The sequence below is a fragment of the Arachis ipaensis genome, chromosome B2 (assembly GCF_059453495.1).
Source record: "Arachis ipaensis isolate K30076 ecotype BB chromosome B2, ASM5945349v1, whole genome shotgun sequence".
NCBI classification, from domain to species: domain Eukaryota; kingdom Viridiplantae; phylum Streptophyta; class Magnoliopsida; order Fabales; family Fabaceae; genus Arachis; species Arachis ipaensis.
The window spans coordinates 48,194,839-48,212,737 of NC_142437.1; the positions used below are offsets into that span (position 1 = coordinate 48,194,839).

Sequence of the window (17,899 nt, forward strand, 5' to 3'; positions counted from 1 at the left end):
ATTCTATGATGGTCTGTCTGAATTGTCCAAGATGTCATTGGACCACTCTGCTGGAGGATCTCTTCATCTGAAGAAGACGACTGCAGAAGCCCAGGAACTCATTGAAATGGTTGCAAATAACCAGTTCATGTTCACTTCTGAAAGGAATCCTGTGAATAATGGGACAACTCAGAAGAAAGGAGTTCTTGAGATTGATACTCTGAATGCCATATTGGCTCATAATAAAATATTGACTCAGCAAGTCAATATGATTTCTCAGAGTCTGTCTGGAATACAAGCTGCATCTGGCAGTACTAAGGAAGCTTCCTCTGAAGAAAAAGCCTATGACTCTGAGAACCCTGGAATGGAAGAAGTGAATTACATGGGAGATTCTTATGGAAACACTTACAATCCTTCATGGAGGAATCATCCTAATCTCTCATGGAAGGATCAACAGAAGCCTAATCAAGGCTTCAATAATAATAATGGTGGGAGAGAAAGGTTTGGCAATAACAAACCTTTTCCATCATCTTCTCAGCAATAGACAGAGAATTCTAAGCAGAGCCACTCTGACTTAGCAACTGTAGTCTCTGATCTATCTAAGACCACTCTCAGCTTTATAACTAAAGCAAGGTCCTCCATTAGACATTTGGAGGCACAAGTGGGTCAGCTGAGTAAGAAAGTTACTAAAATCCCTCCTAGTACTCTCCCAAGCAATACAGAAGAGAATCCAAAAAGAGAGTGTAAGGCCATAAATATAACCAACATGGCCGAACCTGTAGATGAGGGAAAGGCAGTGATTTTCAGTGAGGAAGACCTCAATGGACGTCTACTGGCCTCCAAGGAGTTCCCTAATGAGGAACCAAAGGAATCTGAGGCTCATATAGAGACCATAGAGATTCCACTGAACTTACTATTGCCATTTATGAGCTCTGATGAGTATTTTTCCTCTGAAGAGGATGAAGACATTGTTGAAGAGCAAGTTGCTCAATATCTAGGAGCGATTATGAAGCTGGATGCCAAGTTATTTGGTAAGAAGACTTAGGAGGATGAACCCTCATTGCTCATCAATGAACTGAATGATCTGGTTCAACTGAAATTACCTCAGAATAAACAAGATCCTGGAAAGTTCTTAATACCTTGTACCATAGGCACCATGACCTTTGAGAAGGCTCTGTTGACCTGAGGGCAAGGATAAACCTCATGCCCCTCTCTGTAATGGAGAAACTAGAGATCTTTGAGGTGCAAGCTGCAAGAATCTCACTAGAGATGGCAGACAATTCAAGGAAACAGGCTTATGGACTTGTAGAGGATGTCTTGGTAAAGGTTGAAGGCCTGTACTCCCTGCTGATTTCATAATCCTAGACACTGGGAAGGATGAAGATGAATCCATCATCCTTGGAAGATGCTTCCTAGCCACAGCAAGAGCTGTGATTGATGTGGACAGAGGAGAGTTAGTCCTTCAATTGAATAAGGACTACCTTGTGTTTAAGGCTTAAGGATCATCTTCTGTAACCATGGAGAGGAAGCATGAAAACCTTCTCTTAACACAGAGTCAAATAGAGCTCCCACACTCAACTTCTAAGTTTGGTGTTGGGAGGCCACCATTAAGCTCTGAGTCTATGTGAAGCTCTCTAAGAGCTCACTGTCAAGCTATTGACATTAAAGAAGCGCTTGTTGGGAGGCAACCCAATGCTATTTTATTATATTTAATTATTTTCCATTCTTATTTTATGTTTTCTTTAGGTTGATGATCATGTGAAGTCACAAAAATAACTGAAAAATAAAAAACAGAATGAAAACAACATTAAAAATAGCACACCCTAGAGGACAGGCTTACTGGCATTTAAACGCCAGTAAGGATAGCAGAAATGAGCATTTGGCTGGTGTTTAACGCCAGGAAAGGTAGCAGAGCAGGTGTTAAACACCAGAATTGGCACACAATAGCGGTTTGAATGCCAGAATGGTTCAAGGACTCAAATTCCTTGACACCTCAGGATCTGTGGACCCTACAGGATCCCCACCTACTCCACCTCTTCTTCTCTCCTCTTCACACCTTTTCATAACACTCTTCCCCAAATACAATTGACCAATCCCATCAAAATCTCTTTCCCATATTCTATTTACCACTCACATCTATCCATCATTAAACCCACCTACCTCACCATTCAATTCAAACCATTTCCCTCCTAAACCCAACCCCTCATACATGGCTACCCTCTCTCCCTTACCCTATAATACCCCTTCTTACCACCTACATCTTCACACAACATACCCACTACTACCGCCTTGGCCGAACCACTCACCTCCCTCCATCTCCTCCATTTCTTCTTCTTCTACTCCTTTCTTTCGTCTTTTGCTTGAGGACGAGCAAATCTTCTAAATTTGGTGTGGGAAAAGCTAAAGCTTTTAGTTTTTCCATAACCACTAATGGTACCTAAGGCTGGAGAAACCTCTAGAAAGAGGAAAGGGAAGGCAATTGCTTCCACCTCTGAGTCATGGGAGATGGAGAGATTCATCTAAAAAGTGCATCAAGACCACTTCTATAAAGTTGTGGCCAAGAAAAAGGTGACCCCCGAGGTCCCCTTTAAGCTCAAAAAGAGTGAATATCTAGAGATCCGACATGAAGTTCGAAGAAGAGGTTGGGAAATCCTCACCAACCCCATTCAAGAAGTCAGGATCTTAATGGTTCAAGAGTTCTATGCCAATACATGGATCACTAAGAACCATGACCAAAGTGTGAACCCGAACCCAAAGAATTGGCTCACAATGGTTCGAGGGAAATACTTGGATTTTAGTCCGGAAAATGTGAGGTTAGCATTTAACTTGCCAATGATGCAAGGAGATCCTCACCCTTTCACTAGAAGGGTCAACTTTGATCAAAGGTTGGACCAAGTCCTTAGGGACATTTGTGTGAAAGGAGCTCAATGGAAAAGAGAGTCAAGAGGTATGCCGGTTCAACTAAGAAGGCTTGACCTCAAACCCGTGGCTAGGGGAAGGTTGGAGTTTATCCAACGCTCTATCATTCCTACTAGTAACCGGTGTGAAGTTACTGTAGACCGGGGTATCATGATCCACAGTATCATGAATTAAGAGGAAGTAGAAGTTCATGAGATCATATCCCTAGAACTCTACAAGGTGGCGGATAAGTCATCCACTTTAGCAAGGTTAGCCTTCCCTCATCTCATTTGTCACCTATGCAATTCAACCGGAATTGCCATAGAGGGAGATATCCTCATTGAAGAGGACAAGCCCATCACTAAGAAAAGGATGGAGCAAACAAGAGAGCCCACTCATGGACCTCAACAAGAGCATGAGGAAGTTCCTCATCATGAAACCCCTGAGATGCCTCAAGGAATGCATTTTCCTCTACAAAACTATTGGGAGCAAATCAACACCACCATAGGAGAATTAAGTTCCAACATGGGACAACTAAAGATGGAGCATCAAGAGCATTCCATCCTCCTCCATGAAATTAGAGAGGACCAAAAAGCCATGAGGGAGGAGCAACAAAGGCAAGGAAGAGACATAAGGGAGCTCAAGCACTCCATAAGACCTTCAAGAGGAAAAACTAGCCGCCATCACTAAGGTGGACCCATTTTTTAATTTCCTTATTCTTATTTTTCTGTTTTTCGAAAATTATGTTTATGTTTTGTCTATGTTTGTCTCTTTATTACATGATCATTAGTGTCTAATGTCTATGTCTTAAAGCTATGAATGTCCTATGAATCCTTCACCTTTCTTAAATGAAAAATGAATTTTAATTGCAAAAGAAAAAGAAGTACATAAATTTTGAATTCTATCTTGAAAATAATCTAATTATTTTGATGTGGTGACAATACTTTTTGTTTTCTGAATGAATGCTTGAACAGGGCATATTTTTGAATTTGTTATTTATAAATGTTAAAATTATTGGCTTTTGAGAGAATAATGAAAAAGGAAAAATGTTATTGATAATTGATGGGATATTTTTTGTGGAAAAACAAATTTTCCAAAACACCCAGATCTAACCGGCAAGTGCACCGGGTCGCATCAAGTAATAAAACTCACGGGAGTGAGGTCGATCCCACAGGGATTGATGGATCAAGCAACTTTAGTGGGTGATTAGTTTAGTCAAGCTATCATTTAAGTGAGACTGGGTGAAATTGTAACCAACAGGAAGTAAAGGACAATGAATTTAAAGTTGCAGAATGTAAATTGGCAAGTAACTTAAGGGGCAAGAAATGTAAATTGCACGAATCTTAAATTTCAAGAAATATAAATTGCATGAAATTAAAGGGGAGTAGGTGCTGGAAATTAAAAGGAAGTAGTAGATCAAGTAACTGAAAAGTTAAATTGCAGGAAGAATAAATCAAGATCACAACAACTCAAACGTAAAGTGCAGAGGAACAAAAGTGCTGGAAAATAAATTGGGAACAAGGAGATCAGAGAGCAATCACTCCAAGAATCAGAATGTGAAATCAAATGCAGCAGATTTTAAACAGAAGTGCTTGAAGAATTAAAAACTGAAAGTAACTGTGCTTAATTTGCAGCAATTTAAAAGGATGTTGAAGATCTCAGGAGTGGATCCTTCATTGATCCAACAAGAGAAAAGTTGCAGAGAATTAAAAGAAAGATTGCAGAAGAAGTAAAGAGAAGTTGCAAATAGAGAATGAAAACAGAATTCCTTCCAATCTCAATTCAAGATTCAAAACAGAAAATGAAAATTCAGAGAGAGAGAGCTCTCTAGTGGAGTCACCCTCCCTTCTCTCTATTCGGGCTCCCATTCTAAAATGAGAATGATGCCTTATATAGGCATTTTTACAAAATGAAAATGAAATTCAAAACAAATTACAATTAAAATGAAATTTCTATTCTAACTATCTCTTGTGCCTTTGAGTGGTGTCAATTGGGCTCTTGCTCTTGATGGAATTGGGTTGATAGATGCCTTGGTTGATTGCTCTTGGAGTTTGGAGAAGAACCGAATTGAACCGGGTTGGAATCATGAAAGCTTGAGTAAAAGTTGGAGTAAAAGTTAGGGGCTAACTTTTGCTCCAACTTTTCACATCAGCACCATTCCTTGCTGATACCAACGTTGGGGCAAAAGTTAGGGGTCTAACTTTTGCTCCAACGTTGGCCTCCCCTAGTACATATATGTGGCGCTACTTTGTCCTCTTGTCAACGTTGCCAATTTTATGCCCACTATAGACTATTATATATGGTTGGAAAGCTCTGAATGTCAGCTTTCTAACCCAATTGGAATCACCTTAATTGGACATCTACAACTCAAGTTATGCTCCTTTGAAGAGGACAGGGTCGCTGGCTTTGGTGCCCAACGTTTGAGGTAAAGTTTGCCTCAAACGTGGTCGAAAACGCCAGTTTTGGAGGCTCAAACGTATTGTCCACCCCATACTATTAAACATTGTTGGAAAGCCCTGGATGTCTACTTTCCAATGCCGTTGGGAGCACATCATTTGGAGCTCTACAGCTCGAGTTATACTCCGTTGAAGGTGCAGAGGTCAGTTGGCCTCACTGCAGGTTGCCACCATGTTCGTTTATGCTCATTGCGGGGCAGTTTTCTCCCTCAATTTTAGTGTCCACCATGCAGTGCCATATATGCTTGGAAAGCTCTCGATTCCTACTTTCCATTGCTTTTTGAATCACCTCATTTGGAGCTCTGTAGCTCAAGTTATTCTTGTTGGAAGTATACCCCTTGCACACTCATGGCGCCAACGTTAGCCAAAAAGTTAGGGGCTAACGTCGGCGCAAACTTTTGCTAGCCCAGGGAGTGTTTTTCATGTGCCAACGTTAGCCAAAAAGTTAGGGGCTAACGTTGGCGCAAACTTTTGCTCATCCAGGGAGTGTTTTTCATGCCAAAAGTTAGCCAAAAAGTTAGGGGCTAACTTTTGGTCCAGCTTTTGCCCAAAAGTTAGCCAAAAAGTTAGGGGTCTAACTTTTGCTCCAGCTTTTACTTCCTGGTTCATAATTAATCCAAGACTCAAGTCATTCCTCCTTGCATCAACCTTTCTCCAAGCTTTCTTCACCTATCATTAATCAACCAAACACATCAAAGCTATGCTCAAAATCATGAGATATTCATTCTTTCATAATATGTGACAATTATAGCATAAAACCTCATGAAATAGCATGAATTCATACATGGTTGATTAAATCAAAGGAAACATGAAAATCTACCCAATTGGCTTGCTTATGGCTCAAGAAAGTGCATAAAACCTATTGAAAACAAATGAAAAATCATAGAAAAACATGACATGGTGACATGTCATCAATAATCTGAAAAATCATAAAAATGATTCTTGAAGCAAGAAAAAGCAATGAATAGACAAAGTTTGCGAAAAAAAATTGAAAAAAAAGAGAAAGAAAAAGGAGAAAGCAAGCAGAAAAAGCCAATATCCCTTTAAACCAAAAGGCAAGGGTAAAATAAAAAGGATCCAAGGCTTTGAGCATTAATGGATAGGAGGGCCCAAAGGAATAAAAACCTGGCCTAAGCGGCTAAACCAAGCTGTCCCTAACCATGTGTTTGTGGCGTGAAGGTGTCAAGTGAAAAGCTTGAGACTGAGTGGTTAAAGTCGTGGTCCAAAGCAAAAAGAGTGTGCTTAAGAGCTTTGGACACCTCTAACTGGAGACTCTAGCAAAGCTGAGTCACAATCTGAAAAGGTTCACCCAGTTATGTGTCTGTGACATTTATGTATCCGGTGGTAATGCTGGAAAAAAAAATGCTTAGGGCCACGGCCAAGACTCATAAAGTAGCTGTGTTCAAGAATCATCATACTAAAATAGGAGAATCAATAACACTATCTGAATTCTAAGTTCCTATAGATGCCAATCCTTCTGAACTTCAAAGGATAAACTGAGATGCCAAAACTGTTCAGAAGCAAAAAGGCTACAAGTCCCGCTCATCTAATTGAAGCTAATTTTCATTGATAAGTTTGGAATTCATTGTATATTCTCTTCTTTTTATCCTATTTTCTTTTTACTTGCTTGGGGACAAACAACAATTTAAGTTTGGTGTTGTGATGAGCGGATAATTTATACCCTTTTTGTCATTATTTTTACATAGTTTTTAGTATGTTTTAGTTACTTTTTATTATATTTTTATTAGTTTTTATTCAAAAATCACATTTCTGGACTTTACTATGAGTTTGTCTGTTTTTCTATGATTTCAAGTACTTTCTGGCTGAAATTGAGGGACCTGAGCAAAAATCTAATTCAGAGGCTGAAAAAGGACTGCAGATGCTGTTGGATTCTGACCTCCCTGCACTCGAAGCGGTTTTCTGGAGCTACAGAAGTCAAATTGGCGTGCTTTCAATTGCGTTGATACATAGACATCCTGGGCTTTCCAAAAATATATAATAGTTCATACTTTGTCCGAGATTTGATGGCCCAAACTGGCGTTCAAAGTCAGCCTAAAACATCTTGGCGTAAAACGCCCAAACTGGCACCAGAATTGGAGTTAAACGCCCAAATTGGCACCAAAGCTAGCGTTTAACTACAGAAACAGCCTAAGCACGAAAAAGCTTCAATGCTCAGCCCAAGCACACACCAAGTTGGCCCCGAAAGTGGATTTCTGCACTATCTGCACTTAGTTACTCATTTTCTGTAACCCTAGGTTACTAGTCTAGTATATAAACTACTTTTAGAAATTTATTTTATGTCTTTGAGATCAGTTTTAATCTTTGATGAGTTTTATGCTATCATAGACCATTGTTCACGTATGGAGGCTGGCCATTCGGCCATGCCTAGACCTTTCACTTATGTATTTTCTATTATATAGTTTCTACACCCCATAGATTAAGGTGTGGAGCTCTGCTGTTCTTCATGAATTAATACAAGTACTATTGTTTTTCTATTTAATTAACGCCTACTTCTTATCCAAGATATACTCTTGTACTTAATTCAGTTAAGTCAGAATGAAGGGGTGACCCGTGACAATCACCCAATCTTCGTTACTCGCTTAGCTAAAATCGCATGCCTGACAACCACAAAGCGATCTACATGATGTTCAACGTAGTCATTGGACGACAGCTGGAGTATACTCTCTTAGATATTTAATACACGGACCGAGTCCGTGAGATTAGTATCTTCGTGGTATAGGCTAGAACCATTGGCAGCATTCCTGAGATCCGGAAAGTCTAAACCTTGTCTGTGGTATTCCGAGTAGGATCTGGGAAGGGATGACTGTGACGAGCTTCAAACTTGTGAATGTTGGGCGCAGTGACAGTGTGCAAAAGGACAATGGTTGGAAGAAGGCAGTAGGAAATAAGAAGTTCAGAAGAAACAATGCATCTCTAGATGCTTATCTGAAATTTCCACTAATGAATTACATAAGTATCTTTATCTTATTTTATATTTTATTTATATTTTAATTATCAAAACCTCATAACCATTTGAAAACGCCTGACTGAGATTTACAAGGATGACCATAGCTTGCTTCAAGCTGACAATCTCTGTGGGATGACCCTTACTCAAGTGATGTATTACTTGGACGACCCAGTGCCCTTGCTGGTCAGTTACGCAGAGTTGTGAAGAAGTGTTGAGGTTAAGTTACTCGCACCATGTTTTTGGTGCCGTTGCTGGGGAACATACAATTCACGTACCAAAATTCAAGATCAACACAAAATTCTCTTTATCAAAATTTTTTAGGATCCACAAATTTTAGGGCGTAAATTTTCTCTTCCTAAACACTTTGCATCATTTTCTTGTTTTGATAGCTATGTTTTTGTGAATATTTGTTTAGTATTTCATCACATTTCACTTTGCTTAGTTTGCTTGTATATATCTTAGCTTGATTATAGTTTTATAGTAGTAAATATTTGCATGATGCCTAGTATAGGAAATAGGTTTAGTAATAACAACAAAGAATTTTCAAGAAATCCTTTTTAAGGCGTTCCATTGACTAGATTTGAAAACTTGTTTTTAAACTTGATTGAAGTTTTCTTCTTTTGGAACATAGAAAAGAGCTTGAACAAAACACCTAGTGGGATTTAAGCTTCAATTGTGTGGTTTCACATTTTCAACAATAAAGTTTGTTCTTGTGTGCTATACTCCTTTAAGATTCTAATCTTAGATATGTTTGAATCTTTATGTCCTATATTTGATGTTTTGAATGCATTTAGTATGATTGAGGCCATTTTTGAAATTGAACTCACTTAACTCATATGGCCAACCCTTATATCTACCCTTGCAAACCATTTTTAAGCCTTTTAATTCCCCTTTTATTCTAATATTAAGCACATCATTCACCCTAAGCGAAAGACCATTATGTCCATGAATTGTATCTTTGATTAGCTTGGGTAAAAAAGTGTGTATTATTCAAGTGTTGGGGGAATTTGTAGGAAACATTGGTAGAAGTTACGTTGGGCTTTCATTATGAAAATATGGAAGAAATGGGTAAATATTCATGCATTCATTACTTAAAACATATGCATCTCTTTTGGATGACAAAAGAAAAAAATTTTGGTGTACATACTTTGTTAACAAAAAAAAGTAAAGAAATGACAATAAGAGTGTGAATAAAGAATGCATATGTGTGTGAATTAGAAAGGAAATGCATGAGTGAATGTGAGAAAGGGGATAAATAGGGACTAACTGGGTTTCTTTTGTGTACATAGGTTAATATAGGATTAGGTTGGATACTTGAGCTAATAAAAGATCCAATTTGCTAAGTCCACTTAACCATATTAATGCTACCTTTACCCTAGCCCCATTACTATCCTCCAAAGACCTCATGATATTTGCATTTATGCATCAAGTATTCGTTGATTGTTAGATGACTAGCAAATCTTAGAAAACATGATTAAAAGAGAATTGAGTGATTAAGCCCTAAACATTGAGCGACTAGACTGTATACACATCAGGTGAGGGGTTCGATCACTCAATTCTAGGTTCTTATCTCTTATATTGTATCTTCTTGCAAGTTGCTGTTACTTTTTGAAAATTTCAAATTAAATCTTTGGACATTGATCATATTGCTATATTTTCTTGCCTTGGCCCTAATGATCTATTTAGGATTGATTGAAATTCTCTTGTTTGTTTTTGCCAAACTCCATAGGAACCATAGTATAGACATAGATAGATAGTAGTTAGTATCGTTGCATACATATAAGTAGTTGCATTGAATAAATCGCTTGCCCTTTGATCCTTCTCCTTTGATTATGATTAGCATGAGGACATGATATTTTTTAAGTGTGGGAGATATCATGAATCCATATTTGACGATAAATTTTGGTTTGATTTGAGTGGATTTCATCATATAAACTCACATTTATTCATCCAAATAGCATACTTTTGTGTTCTCTCCCTAAATTGAGCTTAATTATGAAAACATGATGTTCATACCTTGGGTCGAGCTATCCGTTCCGGGATGTTCAGTAATAAAGCAACCGACCTCTTCAGGTCAGGCTATCCGACCTCTTCTCAAAGAGGTCGGTCGAATCGACAGGAAAGCCCAGTAAGGGGCCCAAATAGAGGAACACGACCTAAATCCAAAGACAGTCCAAGCCTATAGAGATAAGGGTGGTTCCCTTAAAAGATAAGCTCACCTCAACTCAAAGATAAGATAAGATAAGATAACTAACTTATCTTATCTAAAAAGGTCACTCTACACCATTATAAATACACTAGAGCACCCAAGTATAACTCATACTATGATTCTACTAAAAAACTTGTTTAATACCCATGCTAACTTAAGCATCAGAGTCTCTTGCAGGTACCCCCCACCCTCTGGTGACCAAGGATCAGCAGTGCAGCCAGTCCAACAAGTCGGACATAACAGCTCCAGCCGCCACCCACCAGTCAGACACGTCATTTCCGACCAGTATAGAAGATCTCGTCCGAGATCGACCTACAGTTTCAGGTAACCCTCGGAACATTGGCGCCGTTGCCGAGGACCCGGAAGTCATCCCATCACCATGGTGGACGACCATGACAACGACCACGATTCAGATCTAGAGGATAGAACACCGCACAAAAACGCGGACACTACACTGAAAGATACCCCGGAATCTAACAGGGACAAAAACCCATCAAATCCGGGAGTGATAGAAGAGCTTCAAGATCATTTAAAGAAACTTGAAAAACAAACCCAGCATCAACGAGAAGTCGGGAAGGATCTACAGAGAGATGTAAGGCGACGTCGAGAATTAGAAGATAAGCTTCTAAAACTTGAAGCCGATCTCAAAGCCAAAGCTACTCGATCCACCCCTGAAGATAACTCACGCAAAGATCAAGATCCATTCACTAGGGAAATCTTGAAGACCAAAATTCCTAAGGACTTCAAACTTCCGGACATGACCTTGTACGATGGCACTACAGATCCCAACCATCACCTCAGCAATTTCAGAAGTAGAATGTACTTCACCGACGCCTCAGATGCAGTTCGTTGCAAAGATTTTCCAACAACTCTCACAAAGACAGCAATCAGATGGTTCGACAACCTACCTCCAAAGTCCATCTCAAGCTTTGATGACCTAGCCAAAAAGTTCCTGGCCCGATTCTCTATCCAAAAAGACAAAGCTAAGTACGCCCCCAGTCTGCTAGAAATCAAGCAAGGAGATCGGGAAAGTCTTCGCAACTACATGGAGATATTCAACAAAACATGCCTAGACATACAAAGCTTGCCAACAGAGGCCGCCATCATGGGCCTCATCAATGGTCTACGAGAGGGACCTTTTAGCCAATCCATATCAAAGAAGTACCCCACATCTCTGGACGAAGTGCAAGAACGAGCGGAGAAATACATTAACATGGAAGAAAATTCTCGACTAGGAGAAACCTCAAAATCTGGATTCACCTACCGGGATAAAGATAAAGAGTCCAAAAAGAAGGAAGATCGACAAGGGGAAAAATTAAAAAATATCATAATTACACCCCATTCGAGTGTCTCTTGTGGATGTGTACAAGGAAGTCTGCCACACAGAAAAAATTTCCCCAGCTCGACCACTCAAAGGCAAAAGAGGAGGAGGAAACTGAAACGAGTATTGTGAATACCATCGTGTCCGTGGTCATTCCACCAACGAATGCTTCGATCTAAAAAAAGTCATAGAAAAGTTAGTAAGAGAAGGAAAACTAGATCGGTATTTGGCCACCCGAGATGATGAGCAAAGAAAAAGAAGGACGGACGAAGAGGTCGGGCGAACCGAGCGATCACCTCGTACGCCAGAAAGACATGTTCATATGATACACGGAGGATTTGCAGGAGGAGGAATCTCCAAATCATCCCGCAAAAGATATCTTAAAGAAGTATATCATGTCGAAGGAAAGGAGGAAGCGCCCGACATCCCTGCAATTACGTTCACCAAGGAAGATGCATCCGGTATCATCTCGGGACACGACGATCCCATGGTCATCACCATCATACTGGCAAACGCCAATCTCCACCGCACATTAATAGACCAAGGGAGCTCCGCCGACATCTTATTCAAAACTGCCTTCGACAAGCTCGGCTTAGAAGAAAAAGAGCTTAAAGCATACCCGAACAGCCTGTTCGGACTGGGAGATACCCAGTACAACCACTGGAATACATGCCACTACATACAACTTTCGAAAAAGGAAATCAATCCAGAACACTCAAAATAGACTACCTCGTGGTCGACGTGTGTTCAACCTACAACGCCCTAATAGGTCGGACAACATTAAATCAACTCGGCGCAATTGTTTCAACTCCACATCTATGCATGAAATTCCCAACTGCAGAAGGGATAGCTACAATAAAAGCAGATCAGAAGATGGCGCGCCGCTGTTATAACAAAAGTCTAAATCTCAGAGGCAGAGGAGAAGAATTCCACACAATCGAACTTGGTGGAGTTCAGAGGCGAGAAAAACTCCGTCCACAGCCCGAAGGTGAAGTAGAGAAAGTTCAGATCGGAAACACCTCGGACAAAACAACTAATATTAGCACGATCCTAAAAAGAGACGCAAAAGAATCACTGGTACAGTTCTTACGATATAATGTCGATCTCTTCGCATGGAAAGCTGCAGACATGCCAGGCATAGACCCCAAACTAATGTGCCACAAGTTGGCGGTCTATCCAGGATCTCGGCAGATACGGCAGAGATGAAGAAAACTTGGGCCAGGACGATCTCAAGCTGTGGAAGAACAGGTACAAGCGCTACTGGCGGCAGGATTCATAAGGAAAGTCAAGTACCTACTATGGCTAGCCAACGTCGTCTTGGTGAAAAAATCTAATGGGAAGTGGTGAATGTGCACCGACTACACCGATCTCAACAAGGCCTGCCCAAAAGATCCTTATCCACTCCCAAGTATTGACGCACTGGTGGATGCCTCATCCGGAAATAAATACCTCTCGTTTATGGATGCATATTCTGGATACAATCAAATTCCAATGTATCCACCTGATCAAGGAAAAACCTCGTTTCTAACACCAAAAGCAAACTATTGCTACATCGTAATGCCTTTTGGTCTTAAAAATACGGGGGCAACTTATCAAAGGCTAATGAACAAAGTCTTTTCAGACCATATTGGAAAAACCATAGAATTCTATGTGGACGACATGTTGATAAAGACAGAAAGTGAAGAGACATTATTGTCCGACTTGGTCCAAGTGTTCGACACTATAAGGAAGCATGGCATGCGACTCAATCCTACAAAATGCACCTTTGCAGTAGAAGCTGGCAAGTTCTTGGGTTTTATGGTCACACAAAGAGGAATCGAGGCAAATCCAGATAAATGTCAGGCTATACTCAACATGAAGAGCCCAACTTGTGTCAAAGAGGTACAACAACTCAACGGGAGGTTGCCGGCCTTGTCCAGATTTCTAGCGGGATCAGCAATAAGGTCTCTCCCCTTCTACGCCACTCTAAGGAAAAGAAAAAAGTTCGAATGGACAACAGAGTGCGAGCAAGCCTTTCAGGATTTCAAAAGTTTCCTGGGACAACCACCTATCCTAACTCGACCATGAGGGGAAAAGCCACTCGTATTATACCTCGCGGTAGGAAGTCGGGCAGTAGCCTCAGCACTGGTTCGAGAGGACGACAAAGGGCAACAACCTGTATACTTTATTAGTAAAGCACTACAGGGATCCGAGCTGAACTACCAAAAAATAGAAAAATTTGCCTACGCGCTCATACTAACATCTCGACGTCTCCGCCCGTACTTCCAAGCTCACACCATGAAGGTTCGGACCAACCAGCCCATAAAAGGGATATTGCAGAAAACAGATCTAGCAGGCAGAATCCTACAATGGGCAGTCGAGTTGTCCGAATTCGACCTTCAATACGAAGCTCGGACAGCCATTAAATCACAATACTTAGCCGACTTCATTGCAGAATTTACAGAAACCCCGGAGACCCCCATAGAATGGAATATTTATGTGGACGGTTCCTCGAATAAAACTGGAAGCGGCACAGGTGTGATAATTGAAAGTAATCAAGGAACCCAAATTGAGCTTTCCCTTAAATTTGGGTTCCCTGCCTCAAACAACCAGGCAGAATATGAAGCACTACTAGCTGGTTTGAAGCTGGCTAAGGAGGTTGGAGCTCAAATACTCATCATCTTCAGCGACTCACAAGTAGTCACCTCTCAAATAACAGGGAGCTACCAAGCCAAAGATCTCACCATGAAAAATTATTTGGATAAAACCAGGGAACAGTTCGGACAACTCGGAGAATATGAGATCCGCCACATACCCCGCGAACAAAATGCCCGAGCTGATGCACTCTCAAAATTAGCCAGCACCAAGCCAGGGAGCAACAATAGAAGCCTCATCCAGGAAATACTACAGAACCCGTCAATCTCGGAAGAAGAAAAAGTCCTAGCCATAACAGGTCAGGATCAAGGATGGATGACCCCCATAATTAACTACCTCAAAACAGAAACACTCTCCACAGATGAAAAGGAGGCAAAGAGGTTAAAATGGGAGGTACAATACTACATTATTAAAATGTGTGCCGACCTCCAACACAAGGGAAGTTTTAGAGGAAGTACACAGTGGCATTTGTGGCAATCATCTTGAAGCACAAGCTCTCACCAAAAAAGTACTACGGGCGGGATTTTATTGGCCAACTCTACAAAAGGAGGCCACAGAGTTTGTAAAGACATGTCCATCAGATCAAAAACATGCTAACTTTCACATCGCCCTGCCAGAGGAGCTCATCAGCGTAACCTCACCTTGGCCATTCACTGAATAGGGACTCGACCTTCTCGAACCCTTTCCCCAGGGATCGGGACAAGTTAAATTCTTCATAGTAGGGGTAGACTATTTCACAAAGTGGATCGAGGCAGAACCCCTAGCTAACGTCACTGCTCAAAGATGTCGAAAATTCCTATATGGGAACATTGTCACAAGGTTCGGGGTTCCATACTCCATCACCACAGACAATGGCACCCAATTCACAGATGCAGGCTTCAGAAAATTAGCAGCCAACTTGAATATAAAGCACCAGTTCACCTCCGTCGAACATCCTCAAGCCAATGGACAAGCCGAAGCTGCCAACAAAGTCATATTGGCCGGGCTAAACCAGAGATTACAAGATGCAAAGGGAGCTTGGGCCGAAGAACTTCCACAAGTCCTATGGGCATATCGAACAACGCCACATTCCACCACAAAGGAATCACCCTTCCGATTAGCATACGGAACGGAGACAATGATCCCGGTAGAGATTGAAGAAGGGTCGCCCAGAGTGGTTCATTACAATGAAGAAGCCAACCCCCAACTTCAAAGGAAGAACTCGACCTACTTCCTGAAATCCAAGAAAGAGCTCGGATCAGGGAAGAAGCACTAAAACGTCGAATGGCTTCCAGATATAATCAAAAGGTAGTGCCAAGAAGTTTCGCTGAGAATGATCTCATCTTAATCCGAAATGACATTGGAACAACTCGACCCAGAGAAGGAAAGCTGGCAGCAAACTGGAAAGGACCCTACCGAGTCATAGAAGTACTTGGGAAGGGCTACTACAGACTGTCTGAACTCGACGGGTGAGAACTCCCTAGGTCGTGGCACACCTGCGATCTAAAAAGGTACTATAGCTAGAGAAGGTAAAAGATCTCATCATAGGATGCACTCTTTTTCCTGAAAAGATTTTTTAATGAGGCGCCAAATTGAGATCCAGAAATTGTCCGACTCAAAAGGATAAAAACTCTATATGTACATATTTTCATTTTCTTTTAAATAGAATATATTAGACGTTCTACAAAGTTTGCAAGACGCATTAGTCTGAAACATTCATCGTCTGATTATAAAGCGACAGATTGGCAGAAAGTGAAAAATAAATTCACTGCACGATCACGATAAAGACCAACAAAGATAAAAACCAAATTCATCTAAAGGTCAACTAAACGAGGATTTAACCCACCTTCTACAAATCGGCAAAGATGAAAACGGAATAATGCAAGAAGTTATCGAAAGTGATCCGGAGAAAGGACCTGACGAGGTCCTGATGGATTGCTAAATAATAACTTAAAAGATTGACCGACGTTAAGAAGTCGGACCAAGTCAAACCAAGTTATAAGTAAACCCTGGAAAGAGGTCTGGCCAACCCTATAAAAGAGGATTACTTTAACTTAGAAGGGCTCGACATGACGAAGTCAGCCCAAAACATAAAAGTTATAAACGTAATCCCTGAAAGAGACTTGAACAAGGTCCAAAAAAGAGGATTACAAAAGTAACTTAGAAGGGCCCGACATAACGAAGTCAGCCCAAAATATAAAGTCATAGAAGTAATCCCTGAAAGAGACCTGAACAAGGTCCAAGAAAGAGGATTACAAAAATAACTTAGAAGGGCCCGACATAACGAAGTCGGCCCAAAACATAAAGTTATAGAAGTAATCCCTGAAAGAGACCTGAACAAGGTCCAAGAAAGAAGATTACAAAAATAACTTAGAAGGGCCCGACATAACGAAGTCGGCGCAAAATATAAAGTTATAAAAGTAATCCCTGAAAGAGACTTGAACAAAGTCCAAGAAAGAGGATTATAAAATAACTTGATCCAACATGACAAAGTCAGCCCAAAACATAAAAGTTATAAACGTAACCCCTGAAAGAGACCTGAACAAGGTCCAAGAAAGAGGATTACAAAAGTAACTTAAAAGGGCCCGACATGACAAAGTCAACCCACATAAAGTGCGAAGGCTACAAAAAGTAATACTTGGCAGAGACCTCACAAAAGGTCCAAACAAAACGGGATTTTTGTTTGCCTCAAAGGAATCACAGCGGCAAGCACAAAAACAACTTAAAGAGATCGAACAACAAGGCTCCAGCACTACCAAAAGCCTAGAAAAAGTGCCTAGACGAGATAAAGATCGACATAATACTAAAGGCGCAAAGTTGTGATAAAAGACAAATTCAAAGGGGCTACCCAAATCAGCCCCTAGAACTTGGAAGCTATTTTTTGTTTTTCAACCTAAAGTTGCTAAACAAGCAACTAAACAAGTGTCAACAGTCAACAAAATGAAATTTACAAAATAAAGAGTTTACAAGCCCAAAAGCCGGGCTATCTACATAATCAAGATAAAAAAGTTCAGTTAAACATCAGAAGCCTTCCCGATAGCATCAACATGGGGAGAAGGAGGACGATTCTGAATGGGCACAGCATCCACGGTCCCATCATCTCGATTCAGGATTTGACAGTCCGGATCGGATACGGGATGACCGGCCTCAACTGAAGGAACTGTAGAAGTTGACACTTTGGCGGCAGGCGCATGGGGAGGTTCGACATCATCATCATCCGGGTCGTCAGGGACAATCTTACCATCCCTCACAACATTGTCCAGACTGAAGAGAGAAAGATCGACCTCGGTAGCCAGAATTTGAACCTGCTCCTTCAGGCTCTCATAAGCAGTATTCACACTGCCGACAAGGTGACCTTGGAGCAAGGAGTAATCAGCTCGGGTGTAATACCCTAATATTCAAATCCTTATGCTCGAGTAATAAGTCAATGATATTACGGTGGTACGACTCTTAGG

General features: G+C 40.8%; 1 pseudogene; it reads left to right on the forward strand.

Moving 5' to 3' along the window:
• The window catches only part of LOC148573893 (uncharacterized), a 35,836-nt pseudogene extending 18,226 nt beyond the window's left edge, over window positions 1–17,610 (forward strand).
• The last annotated feature ends 289 nt before the right edge of the window (window positions 17,611–17,899 follow it).